Source organism: Arvicola amphibius, chromosome 1 (assembly GCF_903992535.2).
Source record: "Arvicola amphibius chromosome 1, mArvAmp1.2, whole genome shotgun sequence".
In the NCBI taxonomy this organism is placed as follows: Eukaryota; Metazoa; Chordata; class Mammalia; order Rodentia; family Cricetidae; genus Arvicola; species Arvicola amphibius.
Window position 1 is genome coordinate 155,635,097 of NC_052047.1, and position 9,444 is coordinate 155,644,540.

The following is a 9,444-nucleotide window of genomic DNA, read 5'->3' on the forward strand; positions in this document are numbered from 1 at the left end:
AAGACCAAAATTTATTAAATAGGACCTCATGATGATGAAACATTTGTGTATTGCAAAGGACACCATCATTTAGACAAAGTAGCAGGATACAAAATTGGCAAAGATCTTTATAAATTACATATATATACCAAGAAACAAATAATCGAGTAAATGGGACCTCCTGAAACTGAGAAGCTTCTGTAAAGCAAAGGACACAGTCAATAAGACAAAAAGGCAGCCTACTGAATGGGAAAAAATCTTCACCAACCCCACATCAGACAAAGTACTGATTTCCAAAATATATAAACTCAAGAAATTAGACATTAAAATTCTAAATAACCCAATTAAAAAGTGGTGTACTGAACTAAACAGAGAATTCTCATCAGAAGAATTTCAAATGGCCAAAAGATACTTAAGGACATGTTCCTCATTCTTAGCTAGCAGGAAAATGCAAATCAATATTTATCTTGAATCAGTGTTTATCCTTGATAGGAAAATGTATATTGTATATCAACAGAAAAATGTGTTCTGTTTTCCAATAAAATATTTTAGATTGTGTCTTTTTATTAGAAAATTATGACCATGATAATGAGAGTTATAAATGAGTAGTATTTATTGATTGTTTTTATTTTGCTGCAATGGTGTGGCATTTCCTCTTTTGATTTAATGTTCTGGGATCATTTATTTTTGTGTGTCCTTGAGTGTAGTTTGCCTCTTTAGGATAGATTTTTCTTTTTAGTACCCTTTTTAGAGTTTTATTGAAAGAAAGGCATTATTTACATTTGGTTTTATCATAGAATCATGTTTTATCTTATACTTCTATTATGATTGATAGTTTTGTTGACTATAGCAATATCTGGGCTTCTATCTCTAGTCACAGAGTGAGTAACAAATCATTATTGGCCTATTTGGTAAAAATTTACTATAAAGTAAAGTATTATTATATTGAACCTGACTTTATATATGACTTGGTGTTTTTCCCTTTCATTTTAAAGGATTATAAATTTATTCAATACACTTAGTGTTTAATTATTATGTGACATAATAATCTCTTTCCTACTTCTATCTACTTAGTATTTTTATGGTTCTTGTATGTTGATTGTCACCTCCTTCTGAAAGGTTGGGAAAATATTTTCTTATGTGTTTGTTAAATATTTTCTGTTGCATTGAATTGGCTTATTTCTCGTTCATCTATTCCAATTATTCATAGTTTTAACTTTTTTTAATTCTTTATTTTTTATAAAAAATTTCCATCTCCTCCCCTCCTCCTCCCCCTTCCCTCCCCTCCCTTCCACCCATACCCCCACTCCACCCCTCTCCAAGACAAAGAGCCATCAGGCTCCCTTCACTATGTTAAGTCCAAGGTCCTCCCAGCTCCCCCTAAGTCCAGGAAGGTGAGCAACCAAACTGACAAGGCTCACCGTGAGTCCGTCCATGCTGTAGAGTTCATGTTCATCGCCGTTGTCCTTGGTTTCTCAGTCCTCCTCCACCGTCAGCCACATTCAGAGTCCGGTTTGGTCCCCTGTTCCATCAGTCCCTTTCCAACTGGACTTGGTGGTCTCCCGTTAGATCTGTCCCACCGTCTCAATGCAAATGGATGGAAATAGAAAACACCATCCTGAGTGAGGTAACCAAGTTTTAACTTTTTATAGTGTCCCAGATTTCTTACATTTTCATTTAATATTTTCTTTGGCTGCAGTGTCCTTATCTTCTTCCTTGTATTCAATGCCTGAGATTCTGTTTTCAGTATTTTATGGTAATGCTTAACCGTGAGGATGTTATGTGACTTTCTAAATTTTCTCATTTCTTTTTTCTTTCAGTTTGTGTTATTTTAGCTTTTCTATTTGTACTTTATGTCTTGGACTATTTTCATTGTTTTATTCAATTCTTTGTATGTGTTCTAACACACTTTGTTAATGTATTTATTCATAACTTCTTGGAGGACCTTAGATATATTCATAATTGATAGGTTGTAGTCCTTGCCTCGTGCTGTAGATATATTGTGCTACTCAGGGCCTACTCTAATAGAATTGCTGGATTCTGATAGGGGTATGTTATCATGATTATTTATTTTACTGTTTTTGGACTGGTGTTTAGGCATCTGGAATTCTGATGATTGAAGTGATTCTGAGAGTTTATAACTGACCTTGCCATTGTTTAGTGTTCTGTTCTTTAGTTTCTGTTACCCTCTCTGTATCTTAGGAAAATATGATGTCTGTGGGTTCCTCGGTAGAGAGTGCTTTTGCTGGTCAGTGTGTGACAGAAAGGAACAGAGACAGAGAGTGAGAAAAAGCCGAGGGAGGCTATCTGCCATCTCTTCTTTATAATGCTTAAATGAGAGAATAAAAGGTCCTGGGGTCATTTCTTAAGATTTGAGAAAATCTGATATCAGAACATCTGTATAAGTTCCTAAAATTACCTAAGTAAACTTTTAGTAAAGCTTTCAATTTTTTGTATACAATGTTATTGTGTAACAGCTATGATTAATAACTGGATGTTCTTTCCTCTAAGCTTCTATTTCACAATATTTTCATAAGTACTGTTGGAAAAAATGCAAACACTGTCTTCTGCCATTCTTCATTAATATCAGGCTGAAGAATCAATGTATGCCCATAAGTCTCCAGGGACATCCACTGTTCCCCATGAGATACATATGTTGCTTGGGGGTGGTCCTCTGTCTTTTGTTGGACAATATATTACAAGATCAGACCCAGTTTCAGAGCAGAGCTGTACTAGTGGAGAAGGAGAACAGCAAAAATGCTTTCCTGGATGTTAGGTCATTGCTTTAGATATAAAATATCTAATAGCCACCTTTTTTTACTCCTATTTGACTATTCATGTCATAATAGTATCAATATGTATATACATATATGTACATATATGTATGTATGTGTGTGCATTCAGATCTTTAAATGGTGATACATTACCCAGTCATTTTCTATTTTGTAAGTGCAAACAAAAAGTCAACTTAATGTATAGAAAGGGAAGATGATGAGTCATAGATAAAATATTACTAATATTTCTTTTGCTGATGGACCACAACTCTTCTCACTATTACACTGTTTTAGAGAAGCCAGACTTCCTGCCATTAAGGACTTTTAGATCTTGTGATGATAGTTTCACTCCAGAGGAAGACCATGTCCTAATTTTCTGATATTTATAATGTATGGGAAAGGAACTCCACAGATTATAGCTTCTTTTTAATTTCAGAAAGCTGTAGGACTTTCAAAATCTATTTGACATGTCAATTACTAGGTCCCTTTTCTTGAGGACACCAAATGTTAGACAATAGTACTTTCAGATGAACATTCTGGGAAAACTACAAAAAGATGAGAAGGGATGGAAGGTAACGTGTATAAAGTACATGATTTAAAAATTTTAGTATCTTTTATAATTTGCAAGAACATCCACATTCCTCGTAATATAAGGGCAGATATAGCCTTGTAAGAAGAATTAATTTCACCATGGCCACTTAAAATAATAAGATTATTACCTCCTTTATTGCTTGTAATATAAGTTGTTATTAATGTAGAAGAATGAGTATCCCTGATATTCCAAAGTTAAAAGTGGCTCCCAGGTTGAAGCACACTCATGTATAATGGTAGCTGCATAGTCAGGTGTTACTTGACCAAAATCATAAAATGCACAACATGAAATACTTTTGTTTGAGGACACAGATTCTGTAGACAGAACAAATGTAACTCTTTATTCCTTTTTAATCTATTCTCCAACAAACACAAATAAAACAGATTTGTGTGATGGTAATAGAAAATATCAGTCTCTGTGAAAAATCAAACCCATTACATTAAAAGAAAGTAATAAAAATTGTTTCTATTTTTTTTTGAAAAACTATGATCTTAAATTTCTGTGTATTGCTGCAAATATCTAAATCTCACAAATACTATGCTTCATACAGTAAACAGTTATCATCTGGTCTGTGGTTCAAAGAGAATTCAAGGGAAGACCTTGACAAATTGAAGATAAAACATAGTATCCATGAAGCAGCACCTAAAATCACTGCATAGCTACAGTTAGTGAGTTGAACTTGGTGCAAGCATCATTTCCAGGAAATACATCAGATAAGTTTTGCTACTAACATGCAGCAATGTATATTCTTACATTGCTCTTGTTGCCCACTAACTTTGTATATTTTAGAAAAGTGTTTTTGTTAGATGTGGAAAATAACAAATCAGTTATTTGTGTATTACTAAAGTAATTATTATCATATGACAGAAAATAGTAAGAGACCATAGATTCATAATAAGAAACCCAATTAACTTTGCAGAAGAGGCAGTCTCCATTTGCCCTACTCCCAGATAAGTGACTTAAACAGAGCATTTCTAAACAGTTTCCTGTTAAGGCTCCCTCACATTAAATAACACTAACATTTTAGTTAGAGTAATTGGTCATTGGAAAATTTCATGGTATGATCAATATAGAATAATTATTTCTTCCTTTCATTCTAGGAACCTGTTAAAAATTTCCAGATAACAGAGATGCAGAATATTTCAGAGGTGACTGAATTCATCCTTGTGGGGTTAACAGATGCCCCCCAGTTGCAATTCCTTTTATTTACCATCTTCACTCTCATTTATTTGACCACACTACTTGGGAACCTAGGGATGGTTCTGTTGATTTTCCTGGACTCCAGTCTCCACAACCCCATTTACATGTTTCTCAGTAACCTCTCACTGGTGGACTGTGTTTATGCCTCAGCTATCACTCCCAAGGTAATAGAAGGGTTTCTCATAGAACACAAGATCATATCCTACAATGCATGTGCAACCCAAATGTTCTTCCTAATAGCCTTTGCAATTATTGAAGCTTTCCTTATTGCTTCAATGGCTTTTGACCGTCATGCAGCAGTGTGTAAACCCTTGCATTACTCTACCACCATGACGACTACAAAATGTTCCCTGCTTGTTGGTTCTTATATCAATGGACTCTTGCAATCCTCCATCCACGTTGCTCTCACTTTCCACCTCTCCTTCTGTCATTCCAATGTGATCAACCACTTTTTCTGTGACATCCCCCATTGCTGGCTATTTCTCGTTCTGGTATTTCTAATAATGAAATTGTGTTGATGACGTTGGCAGCATTCAATGTTACTTTAACTATATTGGTCGTCTTGACCTCTTACCTACTTATTTTTAATACAATCCTGAGAATGCATTCTTGCGGCGAACCCCCCTGGCCAGCAGGGAAGAACAACCACCGAGTCGAGGATTCTTCTCAAATCACGCTTTATTGGAGCCTCTTGGTTAAGGGAGAGCTGAAAGCGAGGGGCCCCGAGCACTAAACGGCAGCTGCTTATATAGGGAGAGTGGACATGGGTCGTGCCTGTGGGAGGTTCTGTCTAGAGCCTTGCCTAATATGGAGTTGTTTACTCAGCGCTGCAGGGGCTCAGCGCCATCTTGTGATGGTGGCCGGCAAATCGGCTCCCTGCACATTCTGTTGAGGGCTGGAAGAAGGCCATTTCCACCTGTGCATCCCATGTCACCACTGTTACCATCTTCTATGGTACCATCATCTCCATGTACTACTTGCGACCCAGCTCCAGTCACTCCATGGACACCGACAAAGTAGCATCTGTGTTCTACACGATGATCATCCCAATGCTGAACCCTCTTGTCTACAGCCTGAGGAACAAAGATGTCAAGAATGCATTTAAGAAAATTATTTTAAAAGTATTGTCTTCCCTAGAATTAGTAAACTAAGTGTAAAGTATATGAAAATGATGTAAAACTTCAAAACACATTGCCTGTAAATATTTTATTATAATTATTTTTAGTTTAATTTCTCTTAATAGATATTTCATGGATGAGTGTACCGGCGTGTACCGGCGGTACCGGCAGTCGGAGGGGTTAGGAAATAACCAGAATAGTCCTTTTATAATAAATCAGTTTTAATAATAGGGGAAATAAGGGAACTTACAGAACCAAGGGTCCAGCGGAGCAGAAGGTAATGCGGGGAATAGCAAACGGGCTCTTTCCGGCGCCCTGATGCTATTTAAGGGGTATCCTACCTCGCTGGGGCAGCCACACCCCTGAACGCAGGGATTGGGCCAGCTGCCCCAACAGATGAGTGGATATTTTGTGAATGAAGTCTTTTCTATTCATTCTTTTTATTTTTACTAAGCATTTTATATATTTTGTTATTAAAATAAAACAGCTCAATTTTAAAACTCCAGATGCTAATCCAACAGTACGCCAAATTACACCACATTTTACATATGAGTTGCTGTCCTATAACTATTTCCTCTGAATTGAAACATTTGTCCTTGAGAGTGGAAGGATTCTATAAAACTTAAGAAATAAATCAAAATTAAACACTAATATGTGTCAAAATCTTAAAAGATTCAAGCTGTCAATGAAATTTACCTGCCTCCAGATCTTATAAAGATACAAGACTAACAAACTCATGATTTTAAAACTGTAATAGGAAAAATGACATACTAGAAAGAAGAGACTCCCAAACCAAGCTTTTTGTAAGTATTTATTGAGTTATAGGTATTCAGATTTCTTCCTGAGTGGTCACCCAAAATGTGTGGGCTTTTCAAAAGTGAATCTGTCTAGAGACACCCATGTTACTGTAGGCAACTCCTCACCCATACTTTTGGAAGCCACAGCCTCTACCAAACTAATTGATTCTGCAGGATAGACCTGGATGAAATAGTTTCTTTGTTCTTTCACTAGGGCTCTGCCTATGTACACATCTCATGATAGTCTTAAAATAAAGCTACTATGATGGCAAAATATAGACAGATAAGTTCATGATAGATAGATATATACATACATAGATAGATAGATAAGTAGATGGATAGAGATAGATAATAAATGCCAGAGTCATATTCTCAAATATTCTTTAAAGTTTTATTGATTTCTTGTTTCTTTTTTTGAAGTCAAACATTTTTTATTTAATTAATTTATTTTTTATTAAAAATTTCCGCCTCATCCCCACCTCCCATTTCATTTACCTCCCTTTTCCCCACTCCCCTCTCCCTCCCTCTCCAGTCCAAAGAGCAGTAAGGGTTCCCTGCCCTGTGGGAAGTCCAAGGTCCTCCCCCCTCCATCCAGGTCTAGGAAGGTGAGCATCCAAACAGGCTAGGCACCCCCAAAGCCAGTACATGATTTCCTGTTTCATATAATGTGATGTGATCATAATCACCCTTGCATTTTCTCCATCCAATGCCAGGTGAAGGTTCTATGGTGATATGCAAGATATTCATGAGTATGGCAATAGGATCTGGACATTTCTGGCACCCTCTCCTCAGCTACCCAAGGACCTAGCTGGGGGCATCTTCCTGGACACCTGGGAACCCCTCTAGAGTCAAGTCTCTGCCAACCCTAGAATGGCTCCCTTAACTAAGATATATAATTCCTTGTTCCCATATCCACCCTTCCTATATCCCAACCATCCTATTCCCCCAAGCTCTTCCCATCCTCCACTTCACACTTTTCTCTCCCCATCCTCCCATCCACCCATCCCACCCCACCACCATGTTCCCATTTTTTTGTCCGGCAATCTTGTCTACTTCCAGTATCCAGGAGGATAACTATATGTTTTTCTTTGGGTTCACCTTCTTATATAGCTTCTCTAGGATTTTTTTACAAATTATAGGCTCGATGTCCTTTATTTATGGCTAGAAACCAATTATGAGTGAGTACATCCTATGTTCATCTTTTTGGGCCTGGGTTACCTCACTCAGGATGGTGTTTTCTATTTCCCTCCATTTGCATGCAAAATTCAAGATATCATTGTTTTTTTACCACTGTGTAGTACTCTAATATGTATATATTCCATACTTTCTTCATCCATTCTTCCACTGAAGGGCATCTAGGTTGTTTCCAGGTTCTGGCTATTACAAATAATGCTGCTATAAACATAGTTGAACAAATGATTGGATGGAGAAAATGACAGAGCCCCACATAGGAGCACCGGACTGAGCTCCCAAGGTCCTGATGAGGAGCAAAAGGAGGGAGATCATGAGCAAGGAACTCAGGACCGTAAGGAGTGCGTTTACCCATTGAGACGGTGGGACAGATCTAACGGAAGACCACCAAGTCCAGTTAGAATGGGACTGATGGAACAGGGGACCAAACCGGACTCTCTGAATGTGGCTGACGGTGGAGAAGGACTGAGAAACCAAGGACAATGGCAATGAGCATGAACTCTACAGCATGGACGGGCTCACAGTGAGCCTTGTCAGTTTGGTTGCTCGCCTTCCTGGACTTAGGGGTATCTGGGAGGACCTTGGACTTAACATAGTGAAGGGAACCCGGATGGCTCTTTGTCTTGGAGAGGGGTGGAGTAGGGCTATGGGTGGAAGGGAGGGGAGCGAAGGGGGAGGAGGAGGGGAGGAGATGGAGATTTTTAATAAAAAAAAATGAGGAAAAAAAATAAAGTTGAATGTACGCAGTAGTGAAAAAAAAAACCAAAAACATAATCACCCTTGCTCATTCAATTCTTTTTCTTCTCTATCCATTTAATTTTCTGACCTTTGGTTTCTTTACTTTAAGGTATAATTTGTGTATTCAATATAATCATGAATATTTGTATTTCACTGGAATGTTGTAAACTTATCTATGGCTGTACTTTTAAAGATAACTGTCACATTCTCCCAGTTATTGCTAATTGCTAAAAGCTTCATGGTGACTGGCAGCATTTTATGCCCAGCTCTGAGGTTTCCAGTGAGTTACTGGGTTTTTAAATTCTACCTTCATATCATATTCACTTTGCTTCAATAGTTCTATCTATTTAATGAAATCAACTTTGAAGTCACCAGGCTGTTTTTGTCATCTTATTCAGGCATATGTTAGTGCTTTTGGGGGGATTGCTGAGGTAGTTACTATTTTCTTTGCTGAGTTCATTAGTCTATTCATTCATTTTGTATTTAAATGCTTTGAATCCTTCACAAATGTTGTGATTTTTCTTTAAATTTCTTTTTCCTGGCGTACATCTAGGTGATTCTTGGTAGAGGACATTTCTACATGATTAGGGGATTTTAGAAGACATAGAAAGTTTTGGTCTTACATTTTATCTTTGTTTTTATGATGAGTGATGAGCATGTGGACTTCTTTTGTGGATTGGTATGTCTAATCTGAAAGATTCTAGGCTTCCTCAGATTATGTGGTCTGGATAAACTTGAAGGCTGAGGATGGCATGAGCAAATAATCTTCCAGGGAATTATAAAGCTATATCTACATACAGATGTAAAAACAAAGGTTGGCCTGAAACTTGGATAAGGTGCAAATGATCTTGGGTCAAGATGACACATCAGATGGCACACAAGATATAAGATGTTTCTAAATGGTGGAGATTGGATATGGCTTGAGTAACTGGAATGAATGCAGGAAGGGATAACCGAAGCACTTATGTTGGCTAAACATTCCCTGAAAACAAGTGTGACCAGAATCTGGTGAGTTTCACAGGAATTTTAACAGGATGAAGGAAATGTACTCTCCC

The 9,444-nt window shown here is 37.4% G+C and overlaps 1 pseudogene; it reads left to right on the forward strand.

Moving 5' to 3' along the window:
• The first annotated feature begins 4,472 nt into the window (after positions 1–4,472).
• Positions 4,473–5,696, forward strand: LOC119827364 (annotated as a pseudogene).
• Positions 5,697–9,444: the final 3,748 nt, after the last annotated feature.